We start from the raw sequence: 16,041 nt of genomic DNA, 5'->3' as shown, positions 1-16,041 counted from the left end.
TCCTTTATTCTGGCATTGTAAAAAAGATTGAGTAGCAGATCCCTGGGTGACAACAGGGCAATACATGGTGGCAACTGGTCTTCATAATTCTATTTTGTACCTCCAAGTGATGAGCTTTTATAAAATATTTTTTCTCACATTTCTAATGCTGCTAAAACACTGATCCAGCTGTTCCAACTCACCTTTAGAAAAAGAAGCTATGTGCAGAAAGTATCTCCCATTGTATATCTACATTTATAGTAATTATTGGTCTTCTTGTTGTTCTTTTTTTCTTTTTGTAGCCCACAACAGGTTATAGTTAACAAAGAGTTATCATATTTCTTACAGTCTTAGTTAAAGAAGGGCTTTAGTAAAACTTGGAATTTCACAATTATTATTTTTTTAAATCCATGAAGACTGCGTGCTAGTTTAAAATAGCTTCAGCATTGTCTGATGGAATGATGTTTCAAGACTTAGCTTTTTTTTCTGGCATTGCACTTCCTGAAACTCAAACAAAATGCTGCCATAGGAAATTAAAAATACATGTAACAAGGGCTACCATAAATGATAACCATTTTAGTCTAATAATTAAGACACCAGGCTAGAAACCAGGAGACTGTGATTTTGAGTTGCTCCTTAGGCATGAAGCCAGCTGGGTGACCTGGGGCCAGTCACTCTTTTTCAGCCCTAGGAAGGAGGCAATGACAGGCCACTTTTGAAAAACCTTTCCAAGAAAACTTTAGGGACTTCTTCAGGCAGTCACCAGAAGTCAACACTGACTCCTAGCCTCTCCCCCACAAAGTGATCGAGAGAAAGGTAGATAGATACATATAAAGACAGACAGAAAAACAATATCAAGAACTAGGTCAGTTTTTTATTATTTTTTTAAATAAAAAACTAATCCAGGCAGTTCCCAGGAGTCAATCCTGACTTGAAGCAAAACAAAAAAACAAAAAAAAGGAAGAAGCACTATGTGCTGACCTGAATTTTACAAAAAAAGTAGCTGACTACTAAATTACAGCATACAGACACCAAAACTATAACTCTATGCTAGTATCTAGTAGCTATAGATCCTTCATACTGGATAGATCTAATATAGAATCTTTGCAAATGTTATCTCTCTATCTTCTACCATATTTATCCATCTATCCATCTATACTTTTTAGTACAAGCCTACTCTAGAAAAGCTACTATGTTCAATGAGACACTAGATTTGAGCAGCTGTAGTCTTCTAGATCATTTATATTCAGATGCTAGATGGTTGAGAAGGATGCCAAGCATCCTTCTTCTCCAATCACTCCAATCAATATATTTAAGTGTATGATTTTGGTTTGGTGTCCTGTAAGTTGGTAAATATGAATAAGTGTGTTTCTGGGTGATAGAAGTAGGCAACACATACAGTCTCCTCCTTTCCCACTGATTATAAGTGTAGTATTGTCTATAAATAAATGTGTGTGGATGTTCAAATGAGTCAGGTTTCCACTCACTAGCCCCATTCACTTCTCAGATTGACCTCTGAAAGATCTCATTGGGGTGAGGGTTTCTCTGATGTATATACTGTAGTTTCAACCTCCATTCTTTTCCTAGAAAGCCCAGGGAAAAATAACACTTTATAGATGTAGTCATTCAGACAAACATTTCTGCTGTTGTTTTTTAGACTCTGGCCTCAATTTAAATTGCAGTCATTGGAACTGGAGCTTTTTTTTTTTTTTTTTTTTGCTTTAACTGCAGTTTCAGTCTGTGCTTTTAATTGTGTTTAATTATGCTTTTAATTACACTGTAAAGCATCTTGTAAACTAAGATGATATGGAGGTTTCAAAGTAAATGAAATAAACAGGCAAGTGGCTGACACCGTGCCCAGTTCTACTTGCCATTAACATAAGGCATGTGTAGTACAATCTTTTTGGCCTCATTTAAATGGAAAGCTGGAGCACGGGAACATTTCAAAAAGTGGATAGAGCCAAAATAAACTGGGGCTCAAGGAGGATGGAGAACCTAAGTTTCATTTGGTATAAATTTAAACACAGCATAACTATGATTATTCCTGTGTATTTCATAATTCCTGCCACCTTACAAATTACAATTCAGTAGCAACTTTTAGAGGGGTTATGACAGCATTGTGATCCAGATTAGGCAACTCATCCATCCAACTAGGCTGCCATCAGGATTAAGTTGTACATTACTCACCCTTTACTCTAATCAGTGCCATCACTGGTATTCAGAAAAGACTATCTGCAGCTCCATCAGCTGCATTAATAGCGGACAGCCAATTTGATATGGTGGTGAAAGTGCTAGCCTAGAAACTAAGACATTGTGTATTCTAGTCTTGCTTTAGGCATGACACCCAATTTTGAGCCAGGCACCCTCTTTCGGCCCAGCTCATCTCACGGGGCTGTTGTGGAGATAATAGCAATATCACTTACTTATATACCACTTCACAGTGCTTTTACAGCACTCTCTAAGCAGTTTACAGAGTCGCATATTGCCCCTCCCCCCCCCAACATTCTGGGTCCTCATTTTACCATCCATGGAAGGATGGAAGGCTGAGTTAACCTTAAGCATGGTGAGATTTGACCTGCCAAATTGCAGGCAGATGGCAGTCAACAGAAGTAGCCTGCAGTACTACATTCTAACCCACTGCACCATCATGGCTCATAGAAGAAGGAAGGAGTATTAAGTATGTTCACTGTCTTAAGTTATGTATAAAGTAATAAAAGTAGGATTTTTAAAAGCCTAATAAATAAATAAACAATGCACCCAATACCCATTCACACCTTTGGTTTCTCACTTGATCTCCAGGTATGTACATATCTGTCTCATTGATGGATGATGACAGTGACTCCTGATGAGTCAAAAGTTAGGGCACGGTGTAAGCCAATCGGTGTGCAGACACAGCAAGGAATCACGATGAATGGAGCAAACAGAAAAGCCAAGGCATTCTAATATCTGGAGCTAACATGAGATAGAGATAAAATATCCCATAAAATAGAACCTACAATGCTTAGAATAACTACAAATCTATGAATGCAAAGTGACAAATTGGAGTATGCTATGACCATACAATTCAAATACAGAATTATGACTACCATACAGATTTAAATCACACTGAATATCTTTTCTCTTTAAAAAAAAATCTGTCAGTCTGTGCTCCATTCGAAATCCAAGAAAGAAACACTCAGACTCCAATGGTTAGAGCAAAGGTTTTTCTTTTACTAAATTTCAAAGTGGAAGCTACAGAGAAGATTCTGAATCTAAAGAATTTGGCGCGCAGATCACATATACAAAGGGATGGAATTGTTCCCACCCCCCAAAGTCCAAAGACTCTTCCAATTAAAAGTTCTGAATATGATCATGTGGGCATCTTCAGGTGGTGATGAGGCCTCTGTCCATTGACCTTGACATATTTTGATAAAACTTTGCAGCTGTGCAAAAGGAAAGAAAGCTAGGCAAGGAAATAGAAAGTTAAAGACAAGAATTTATACTCCCCCTCCTCCTTTTCATCTACAGCACAGGAATGTAACACCTCCAGCTTTCTTCCCCTCCAGCTCCCCCCTCTCCCCCCCCCCTTACTAATGACAGCCGAAAGAGAATAGTGAGCATAGCAATAGGAAAGGTGTAGAAGAGATCTTGAGGCTGACAAAATCTATCTTGTTGTTAAATTCTCTGAGGACTGGCTAACATGCATCTTGGTAATGTAGCTTTTTTTGGTCTATTACAAATGTGCACATGCATATGTTAATATAATATTCAATAGATAAATGTCTTGACATTATGAATATATGAAAAGGAAAAACTTATCTAAATACTGACTAAAACATGCCAAGTTATCTTTTATGCTGCACAAACACATTACAACAAACCACGGTGGAAAAATGCAGAAAACTTGGGGTTGTGTTGGAGAGTTAAATTTATCCCTGAAGGTTTAGATTCATTCCTGATATTTTCATATGCACCAAATTCCATCTAATCAGCTGACAGTTTGTGTGCAAGCAACAAACACTGTACTTGGTGATGTTTCCAATGTTGGCCTGAAATAAAATAGGTCTATTGAGCATTATCAGAAACTTAAAGCACTTATTTTACTTCTTCTTATCCAAAATGGACAGACAAAAAATATCCATAGAAAATATTCTCCACTATTCTATGGTTTCATTGCTTTGAAGACCTGTTCTGGCGCAGTAACTAGAATGCAGTACTGCAGACTAACTCACTGCTCACTCCAGAAGTTCAATTCTCACCAGCTCAAGGTTGACTCAGCCTTCCATCCTTCTGAGATTGGTAAAATGAGGAACCAGATTATGAGGGGGGAAAAAAGGCAACATTGAGTTATAGGATCACTGCTTGTCTATGCCAATATATTATCAATGCCTTCAGTTAGCCTATTTAAATATAGTTTACATAAAACATGAGTTAGAACTTCATAAAATACATGTCAGATTGAAAGTAAACTTTTGACTAATCTTTCATTGAAACCATATACACCCATTGCAAATTAGTGAACTCTCGGAATGTACTACATGTTGTAAGAATAATTTTAGTGCAACATACTGAATCAAAATAACCTACATGTAATTGTTGTAAAATTTTAGATGGTAAATTATAAATTAACTCATCTATTATTTATGGTCAGAAATACCAATAGAAATATATATGTGAAGTTGAAGCATATAATTAGTATTTGTGTCAAGATCAATATGTAATATGTAATTTTTATCTTCTGCTACTCAAAGTGGCAGAATGCAACAAACATATTGAAATTTGAGCAAAATAACTTCAGAGAGTAATTTAAATAATTTGAATATTTCCTTAAGTTTAAATTCTAGGGATCAAACACATGCTACATGGAATATGTTAATAGACAACCCATGGCATGTTAAGTTATTGTTTCAGAGATATTTTCTCTCAAACAGAAAAACAGAATGATTATAGATAAGCAAAAAATCAGTCAGAGCAAGAGCGTCTACTGACCTCCTGCTGGCTTCCCCATTGAATTTTCTTGTGGGAAAACAGAAGTGATCACTGGAAGTCCTTCCCTTCCCTTCCCTTCCCTTCCCTTTCCTTTCCTTTCCTTTCCAAAGTGACTCCCTTCCCTTTCCTTTCCTTTCCTTCCCTTCCCTTTCCTTTCCTTTCCAAAGTGACTCCCTTTCCTTTCCTTTCCTTTCCTTTCCTTTCCAAAGTGAGTACTTCTGGGTGAAGGATCGAACGAGAGATTGAAGGAATGACTGGAAAACTGTCAGGGAACATTGAAAATGAGTATCATGTGACTGCTGTAGTGTGGTGGCAGCACTGAAGCAGCCACAGCTTCCCCAAATTTCATTTTCTCACGATTGAGGGTTCTGGTATTGTGTAAGTGACCCAATTTAATAACCTCAGTTGGAAAGGTTTTGCCCTATGATGCACCATTTTGCCCAGTTAAAGATTTTAGATGTGAGAGTTTAGATGCCATTTCATATAGCTGCAATTTCAGCAATGCTTACTAACATAGAGAGAAGGCAATCTAACTGCAACCATGCTGGAAATAAGGCTAAAAATCTCTTTCTCAATGATCTCTCCATGACTCCTATAGTTTCAATTTGATTTTATTCACATGGTATTCGCTTGCATCTGGTTTCCTTAATCTCCCTTTTCCCCACAAGGTCAGAAGAAGGAGCTTCAGCAAGATCTGCCACTTAGGAGAAGTTATGTTCCTAATGTGTACAAGATTTCCATTTTGTAGCTGTGCCAGAATATTTTACAAAGCTAGTGACTACTTGGTGGAGAAATGTTAACGAACTTTGCCAGACAATATCTTGTGTTGTAACTGCTGGAGAAGAGATGGAACATGAAAGATATTAATACTTGGCTTTATCTTTGACCCCATTCCAACAGTTCTCCATAATTTTTTAGTCTATTAGGTTTCCATTGTCGTTCACTTGTACAGGAAAGCCACTACAACTTTCCCCAAAGCCCAGTTTTAGTTTCCCATATGTCATGTAAATTGCAGCTGCAATAACAGAAAATTATTTCTTCCATTTTGTGCGTCAACTACAATGAGATCAAATATTAATTCCTAATAATTTTGCCAGAAATAATGTGATTATTTTATTTCTATTCTATTGTCACATGCCTTCCCCTTGGAGTTCTTCTTGTTTTCAATCTTTACGTGCTAGAAAACGGTGTGAAACTTAGCTATCTAGAATTCCCCTTCAATTTGTCATTGTTGTGGTATGTATCTATCCAATTGCCTCTCCCCCCACCTCCTCCTTAAATTTCTGTTTTGTGGTCCCCAGACAGAAAATGAAATATTAGGTTTGTCAAGTGTATATCATTGTTTAAATGCCTGGAGATGATGGGTTAAACAGACCAATCAATGATACAAATCTCCAGTGCATTGCAGCTACTGCTAGTGATGTTTCCTCTGGCTGTTTAAGGCCTAGCAAGTCAATAACCTATTAATATCATAGTCTGCCAGGGTCAGCTATGAACAAGTCACACGTGTCTTTTTAAGACTCTAGATATAGCTAAGTGTGAATTAAATAGAAAGCTTCCAGTTCTTAGTTTATATGGGGTGAGGTGGGGAAATTTTGCCAGATATTTTTTGTGCCCAAAAGGATATTCTTTTTTTAAAGAAAGTACAGTAAATGAATGTTGAAAGGTTTATACATGAAATACAAATATGTATGCAGTAGAAAATGATATTTTTATTCCAGATGATTATGATTATAATTAATCCCAACTCCTTTATTAAACTATGAAAATGATAAGTCAAACCATAAGGCTTTCTCTGTGTGAAAGCTGAAATGACCCAGTGGGGCAGAACAAAATCATCTAGTTTAGGATAGAAAAATGGCTGCCTTTTATATCTTACTGAACTAGACTTCTTGGCATTCCTAATTACTGGCCATGTTCACTGGGGCTGTTGGACACTGCTGGTCACCAATAACTTGATGATCACAAATTCACAGCCCTTTGGAACAGCTCATAAATGAAGCCTGCTACATGGCATGAAGGCCACACAAAGCCAAATCAGACACTTCTGTTGTCTGGCATAATACATCATGAAGCAGCACCCAGGCATCAGGTTCTTCCAAACCTTCTAATCAATGCCTGGTTATTATTCTGTCTTTGACTCTATAATGGTACTGATCTAGCAGTTGAAGCTATTAAGTTGTTAGCTGTTAACACTTGCTGTGACAGCAAAGATTAACACACATTTACTATGCATCATGCAAAAAAGTAGTCCATTCTCTCTGCCCCAAATCTATCTATCTATCTATCTATCTATCTATCTATCTATCTATCTATCTATCTATCTATCTATCTATCTATCTATCATCATCTATTGTATCTACCTGATTCATATGTCTTAAAACATAAGCTGGTTCATAGCAATGATAAAACTACAAACTATAAATTAAAACCAACTTCTAAAAATAATGGCATAGATTATGTGAGTGATCCCCGCTTCTATTTTTTTAAGTGGGGAACCTTATTGTAGCTATTGAAACTTGGGGCCTGTACTATACCATTTGACCTGTAGAATACCAACCAATTCTGAGAGTTCTAACACATTGGGAATAAATTCAATTTGAGAGAACTGAGGCTTATCTACTTTTCTTGTAGACCTCTATCATGTTCTTTTATTGATTAAAAAAAATTAGTACTTTGGCATTTGTTTCCTAGGAAAAATGTTTTAGTGCCATAAAAATATATTTTTTATATCCCCTAACTCTGCTGAAGATGTTACCTAGCCTGGTAATGAAACATTTGGAAGCCAACCCACAAGCTTGGAGAATGAACCTTCACCCTTAACCAGCGTCTCCTATCAGGACCTAAGAAAAGTGCTTTCTCTGTTGTCCCCTGCCCATGAGCTCTGTACAACTGCCACCCTGATAATGTTTCAAAACTAGTTTTGCTGTCATGAGGTACGGTAACTGAGCTCATGTTGGGTTTTCTTTGGGATGTGTTTTTGGATGTTATGTGTGTCCTTCCGGACATTCAAGATTTTCCATTATTTCTCTATGTTTATTGGCTTTGACTTTAAAATGTAACTGGCAATCATCTGTAGTTGGGAATTTTCTAAAAGGAGAAGCTGAAGCAGAAGAAAAATGTCAACATTTTATTTCAACAAGTAAATTATGTTCAACAATACCATGTTAATGTTTTGCATCCCTTTTTAAGTACTATTAGTAGTAAGTATAAAGAAAATCTCCTTTGAGGTCCTAGTCCAGTGGCGGTGAAACTTTTCAGGCATTGACTGCTGAAATGGGAGCATGCATGCTGGAAACCAGAAGAGCAGCTCCCCGGTATGTGCACATGGGAGCACTGGAAACCAGAATCTTCGCTTCCCAGTGCACACATGTGCATCAGCCACCTGGTCTTTCTAATGTGCATGCACACACACAGTTGGACAATGCACATGGCATCCAGAAGTCCAATGAGTGATGGCTGGCATGCCTGGAGAGATGGCTCTGCGTACCACTTCCAGCATGCATAGCATAGGTTCGCCATCACGGTCCTAGTCAGTACATAGAAATGCCCGTGAATGGTTGGAAAAATTTTGGTTCTTATTGTTGCTTTGTTGTTGTTTTTCTTGCAACATGCAGAACTGCTGCTTCATTGTCTTCCTCTTTGATTTTTTTTAACATTTTCCAATCTAGACTACAACCTTATTATTCCTTCTTGAAGCTTCTCAATTCAAGCACATTGTTTTCATTTTTCTTGTTTCTCTTTTTTGTGTTTTGAAATTGTGCAGCTTCCTTTGGTAAAGCTTATTAAGAAATAAATAATAAGTACTTGTTAAGAAATAAATAATATTTTTTTAAAAATAGAAACCAATCCTGACCCTGGTTTGCTTTTCAAGATCAGCCAAGGTCAGCTAGGTGCTGCCATCTGCTGAAAACAAATAACCAACAATAGCACTAATAGGAATAGAAAGAGTAATTTTCTATTTGTTACTTAATGCAGCTCAGTTTGAACAGCAACGACCTTTCTATATTTTAAACAACTGTTTTTTTTTTAAGAAAAACTTACAGCAGCACTTACGTTCTGCTAAATTGTAATGATGATGTTTAACCAGAAAAATGGCATGCTTAGCATGAAAGAACCTTCCCTGCTAGTTAGAACAAGTGCCTGGGCTTCAGAAAACTCAGTGGAGTTCTCATCTTGAAGTACTAAATAAGGTTTATTGAATGCACAATTTATTACAGAAATATCACATTTCATAACTTCATAGTGTTGTCATGGTACTTCACACATGCCATATATATATATATGTTTCCTATTGTCATTCTTTATAACATAGCAGGTTTCTCTTTCAAAAAAATATTAAAAGAGCAGTTATATTTAACTTGTATGACCCAATTTTCATTGAATTGTTGAATCTCTCACTTCAATTGTTTGTTCCATTCAAGCCAGGCTTTTTAAAACTGAAAATAGACAGACTATTCTAGATGCAGCTTTCAAGCAACTATAAAGCTTGCTACTGACACCTTTACAAACAGTTAAGCATTCTCTAAAGTTGAGGAAATTCAAAACAGAATTACTTTGGTTCTTCAAGTTCTAAAAATATCATCTAAGTAGCAGAATTTGTCCATTTGCAATAATCTGTTAAAACAAGGTTGGTTGCAGACGGAAAGAGAAAAAATATTTCTCTAGTAGAAGTTTGATCATTTACATATTATTTAGGAAAGGGCTATTTAGATATACATTTGTAGCATAAAGTATATTTTAGTAAATAAGTGATATTTATTTTTGGGATATGACCTCAATATTAATATAACTAGGTTTTGAATGATTGACAAAGAACTGGAATGGTCTACCACATTTTTATTAAGGTGGTCAGTGCAACTATTCTTCATTCATTCATTCACTCACTCACTGATTCATTCATTCATGCATTCATTTTACTAGAAAATAATATATCAATACTAATCAATGCCAAATGAAAGCCTAAGAATAGGCTATTCACAGGAGACCATAAACACTGACAAAGCCTTCCCAACTCAATGTGCCTTATGAGTCTATGGCAATAAATCAATGCAAGAGCTATATATTGCCCACTAAAAATGTTATAGATATTGCTATCTGTATATTATTACATGAAATCTATCAACAATAGTTTGAGCTTAAGCCATATCTACATTTTAGATGGATGTAAAAAGAAGCATCCAACCTTCTTGTTTCTTTTTGTGCATATTTGTTATGGAAATGTTTGATATAATGATATTCATCTCTAATAAAGTAATAACTACAGGAAGAATTTTTACTTTTGGAACAATTTCCATGGCCCGTTGTAAGTTTGCATAGATGGAAAGTGTCCAGATAAGTGCAAAAGCTAGGAATTTATTAAGGGGGAAAGTTTAAGACATTTTGGTTTTCAATTGGCAAGACAATAAATTTAGCAAAAAGTTAAGTAATTTGAATGGAAGTTGAACAATTCATTTATTTAAATGTATAATTTAAAATGTATTCATTCACTTTTTAGCTCACCCAATTCCCAGTACATATAGACACATAAACATAATGAGCATCCTCAAAAATATCATGTAATTCCCTCCCCCCAAAGCCCCATCTAGCAAGGACTCATTCTTCACCCTGCCTCAAAGCCTAGAAAAATTGCCAACTCTTTACTAGCTTCCCATAAATCATTCAGCATTTTCAAATTTCTTCCTCAATTCTCAGATCTAATAGGCTTTATCAAATTGTTTCCCTTTCTGCCCCTTGGAAACAGAACTAACCAAACGGCTTCAAAGTCTGAAACTTTTCCAGCAGTGATTTGAACCTCAAAAATCTGGATCTGGTAAACTCATTAAAAGCAAATTAACATTTTATTTGTGATGCATTCCCCCATCAGGGCAAAGTCCAACCACAATTTAAATTAACAATTGAGCTAAAACAAATATGAAAGTTACATATCAGTACACCTCATGGCATATTTACAATCACTATAAAAATAACTTTTATACAAGTATAATATCCTACACCTGTAACCCAATGTCCTGGCATCTGACTTCACAATCTTTTTCTCTTCTCTCTTCTGGAGATTTCTTTATATGAAGAACTTGGATAAATGTATTTTTGCAGATAGAGTCCTTCAGGAGGATTCAAGATTGTCTAAAAACAGATGATCATTTTGTGTCATGTTATAAAACTATCCATTTCTTCTCTTCCGTCTCTCATTTCCAGCAGCAATATATTATTAGACTATAGCAAACGTCGTGTCCAAGTCCCTGTGGGGTGTTGATTTGAGGACCTTGAGCTCCAAATCGCTATATAACTATGTATTTGCTTCCTTCATAAAACACAAATAATATAGTATCAGGTACCAACTAGTCAACAGAGCAGTTGGTGTCTGATGTCATTTTCCTCAGAGTTTTTCAATGTGAATTAATGTTGGGCCTTTTAATTGCTGGAATAGCATGGATCTGTTGCTTAACACAAAAGGGGGGCAAATAATGAAGAAGAGTGTTGTCATATGTGGCTTGGATTTGAAGGAGAAAAGAGATTATTGCAGCTGAACTGGCTGCATGGAATGTGTTCATCCCAACCCTTTAAGGACCTCTCTGGGAATAGTGTACTTGCAGACTAAGAAAGACACAGTTGGTGCAAAAAGAAAAAAAATCTATTAACAATGGCCTTTAGTTTTTCAAGGACATCACTCTGTATTTATGAAGTAAAAAACAAATGTGTAACCAGGGCACACACAGAGAGACACATAAATATATCTGTTATGTGACTACCTTGCATTTATATCAAATGTAAATCCAAACTATAAAGGGTCAGGATGAGTTTGTATTGTCTGATTGTTCCATTTAAAAGATAAATAGTTATGCTGGATATCTCTACAATTGATATTTCTATTTTATTTTTAATTAGCATTTAATCCCCCTTGGAATCATGTAATCCTTGAAACCATGTTTTATCGTGAAAGCACCAGTATGAACAGTGACCAGACAGATGATGGATTAAATTAATGGTTTTGCAATATATCAACTTCCTGAATAGTCCCTTTTGTAATTCTTTCCCAAAAGAACTCAGCATTTTTTTCATTGCAATGTCTGAAAAAGACGTCTGAATGAGTACATATCCCTGGATTGCAAAACATTTAAAGTGTTTACATGACAAAAGCTATATCTGTGATTTTCGATTTAAGACATTTGTTGTTTGTGTAGATGAATTACCTTTTGTGTGGTTGTGAACCTGAGAATTAAAACAAAATTCTGATCTGTTTGCCCTGTCCTCTTTCAGTAGTAGTTGTTGAAAAGAATATTCCTTTGTGGACTTCAAAAGCTGTTCACATATATCTGCATTCCTTCCTTTTCAAAACTCCAATCTCTCCCCTCTGTATGTCCACTTAGCTCTGCTCTTCACAGATATTCTTTGTGTACTGATGTTACTGGCTCTTTTTAACTAAAAGCAGACTGACAATTTTCTAACCTGAGCATTAGAAGCAAAGTTTAAAAGGTTTAACTCAGAGAAAACCAACTCTATGTGTAATTGCACAAAAACCTTCTTGACAGGATTAACAGATTAATAGAGTTGGAAGGGACCTTTTAGATCATCTAGTCCAACCTATGCCCAACTAGGAGATGAGCTGCTGTCCTTCCTTAAAAACTCTCAGAGGAGTCAGAAGAGTAGCTTGTTTTAACAGAAAAGTATCATGAATGTGTTTGTTTCATATTAGATACTGATACATCAAGGAATTGGTGATGGATGATGTTTTCTTCTTGTTAGTGTGGAAGTCAAGGGCCTTAAAATCACTATGATGTCTGCAATCTTTTTAAGATCTCTGACACTTTGTATAGATCTAACTGCCATGGATTGGCCATCATAGCTTTTTTAGATGGCATATTCAAAACAGCAGCGCTAAGCAGACCGGCATGCTTCATTGTACCTGTTTTTAAAAGTACTTCTAGACTACCAGCTTTGCTATAAAACAGATATATTAGTACATGAAATATAGAGGTAGCTTCCCTGTAATTTTCACTGAAATATAGAAGAACACTTGCTTAGTTCCTACTCTGCTGAATGGTGATTGCACAGTTGTAGTTGATTTGGTCCTACATATCAAATCTACTCTTTTTCCTCTTTGTAGTCATAGGGTGGATTTAAAATCCATTTCATCTTGTTTCATAATAGGATAAAAGTGCCCTAAGTGCAGGAATTCCCATATAGATATATTCTTAAGGCCCTCAACATCTTTTGATTCTATTTCTGTACCAAAAATCTCTAGAAGTGACCAAGGATTTCCAGATACCTCTCTAAAGATGATCCTAATGTGGCACAGTGCACACAATTGGGTCAATTATTTCAAGAAAAATTTCCAACAAACTGCTTTGGAATCAATGTTTTCTACTTGTTTCTGAGCAATTCTACTGTATTTATTGGAACACTATGTTTGTGAACCAGTTCCAAGGATTCTTTCTAGAGTAAGGAATACAAACTGTAGAGTAAGGAATACAAAAAGGTAAGCATGTATAAGGTGAAATTTCAAATTATGTTAACTCAAATAGCAAACTTCTTTATCAAAGTGCGGATTCACAAAGTTTGAGAGAGATAGCATTGTGGTCTTGTGACAGAGAAGCTAAAGAATTCTCAACATGTGGTGAGTTATTAATGTAACAAAATTAATTTAAAATATTGTTTGCACGTTTCTTTAATTGTTTTATACACCACTCCAATCCAGACTCGTGGCTTACAAATTGCTATATATAACACAGACTTCAAGCAGTTTGAAAACAACAAGCAGGAACAAAAGTAATGAAAAATTAGGAGTCTGGTAGCACTTTCTCCAACTAACACATTTTATTAAAAGTCCTAGGTTTTCATGAGCTGCAGCTCACTTTATCACTTCATTCACAGGGGCTAGACTGTTTTGGAGTTTAAATTTGGGGTGAGATGGAATAAGAAAGGGAAGACAGGTTGGTTATGCATATGCAGGTTATATGTGAGACTGGATATAAGTATTTGTCAATTAATAATTAAAATGTGGTTTTTTAAAGATTCTCTAAAATCTTTGGATATATGTGAGTTCTGCTATTCGTCTCTTGGTGATATTATTAAAATCCCAACGTGTGTCCATTAATTCTTTTGCACAGTATTTGTCCTATAAAGAACCCAAAGGGACATTTGATGACATGTGTCACATTTGAGGAAATGCTTATGAAGGCTCTTCTAATCTAGTATATGTACCTGTGATTATGCTGTTGGTGTAAGTGGGACAAATAAACAGCTGGGTTTGTTGCAAGGTCTGGTTTTCATGTTAGGATCATGGTCCTGTTGTTTCTTATTGCCTGTGAGAATCTGCTTCTGGTTGTGTAAATATGGACCTGTCACCCAATGCCTGACAAAGTGCAATGCATTATCAGTGTGAGCTATAGCTTATTAAATTGTATTTGAGAGGTTTGAGCTGTAGATGATAACTAGTAGTGTTCTGTTTGTATGATCTGTCTTTTAATAGGTCCTTCCTGAGAACAATATTGGCTCTATTTATTTATCTATTGATCTTGATAGATGGATAGTCAGTCTCTTAAATGTCCAGTTTAATTCTATCAGTTACATAAGTGCCTCAGAATAAATGTGGTTGTAGCAAAGAGCCTGGCTATAGTGAATGGATTTGGTGGTATGTTCTGGTGGAAGCTGGGAGTGTGTAGGTAATCTCTAGGTTTCCTATGTGATGTGATATTTATGTGCCCATTATGTTAATTTTAAGGAAGTGGACTTGTTCTGCAGATAGTCAAAGCTGAGAAAACCTAAAATACATAGGTCAAGCAGTAGCTGTCACCTCCCTCAAGGCTGGTGGATAATTCTTTCCAAGGATGCATTAAATACTGCCCACACCCAGCTTCTCATCATCTCTCAGTGATCCTTCACCAGCTCAGCAGCCACTGTTTCTGTTTCAGTAGCTTTAAACAATACTGTTGGGCAGCTCTCCATGGATATAATAAGGACAGAGAAGTACAACTTACAGACACAGTGTAGGTTTGAAATTGAGTTCTTAACCTGATTTGTTTTGTACCAGCATTGCACCAGATACCTCTTATGTTATTTTAATCTGGAATTCCTCATTAAACCAAGAACTCCCTTGGATTGACAGGCCAAGGAGGATTGCATGTGTATGGGGGGTGGAATTTAAGTACAATCTTGCCAAACACCTTCAATCTCATCATGTTCCAGAGGTCAATAAAGCACTGAACAGAACTGCCCATGTATCTTTGGGAAAAATCAGGGGATCCATTAGGCATTGTCCATTTGATGACACTGCTTAGTTCCATAGAATCCAGAGAAAGTTTGGACTGTGCACTTGTTCCCTATTCTCAGATCACCATACCACCACTGATGTTATCTTCCCTAGCTTGGCCATATTAGTTATGAGAAGTTATGCAAAGAGAGATGTTTGTGGCAATGATTGAGAACTGTTAAGAGAATTCAAGAAAGCCCATTGCCTGATGCTGAACTTATTGTATATGCAGTCTGCAATCTCATATCAACCACTGCATAATATCTTGCACAATCTGTTATTGGTTCCTTATCACAGTCACCACTATGTTACAGTGTAGATCATAAGGGTGCTCATAAATTCCCTGAATTCTGTAATACTATTACCCAGATGGACACATCTCTGAGAGGAGAACAGCCTTCTCTACATCCATTCAGGTTTCATGAAGTTCTGCCTTCTTATCAAGGATAAAAGGGTTACTTATTGGTGTCAAATCATACATTACATGTATTACATTGCCAGCCTGGAAATAATAGCACAATGCTTCCACTTTTCCAATACCTTTAGGAGGTGGAGGCTTTCTAATCAAGAAGCTCTAGGAAGACCACTGCAAAAAAAAAATTATATTAGCAAGAGCTAAGTTATCATGTGAATATGCTTGCATGACAGCTCCAAATGGCAAAAGTGACAAGTTGCCTAACATTTCAATCTGAAACTAAAAAAAAAAAAAATCTAAGCTCACTCACTACAGTTAGTATGAATTCCCTCCATGGGTTTGGATTAAGTCATTAAATTTTATGACCATCTACTTGGAGAATATAATATTTCAACATGCAGAGAATTTGTCTCTTTTTAAATTATGC

Source organism: Notechis scutatus, chromosome 1 (genome assembly GCF_049901735.1).
Source record: "Notechis scutatus isolate UNSWTSFEM ecotype Mainland chromosome 1, rNotScu1.2, whole genome shotgun sequence".
Taxonomy (NCBI): domain Eukaryota; kingdom Metazoa; phylum Chordata; class Lepidosauria; order Squamata; family Elapidae; genus Notechis; species Notechis scutatus.
Note: the sequence above shows the minus strand (reverse complement) of the source record.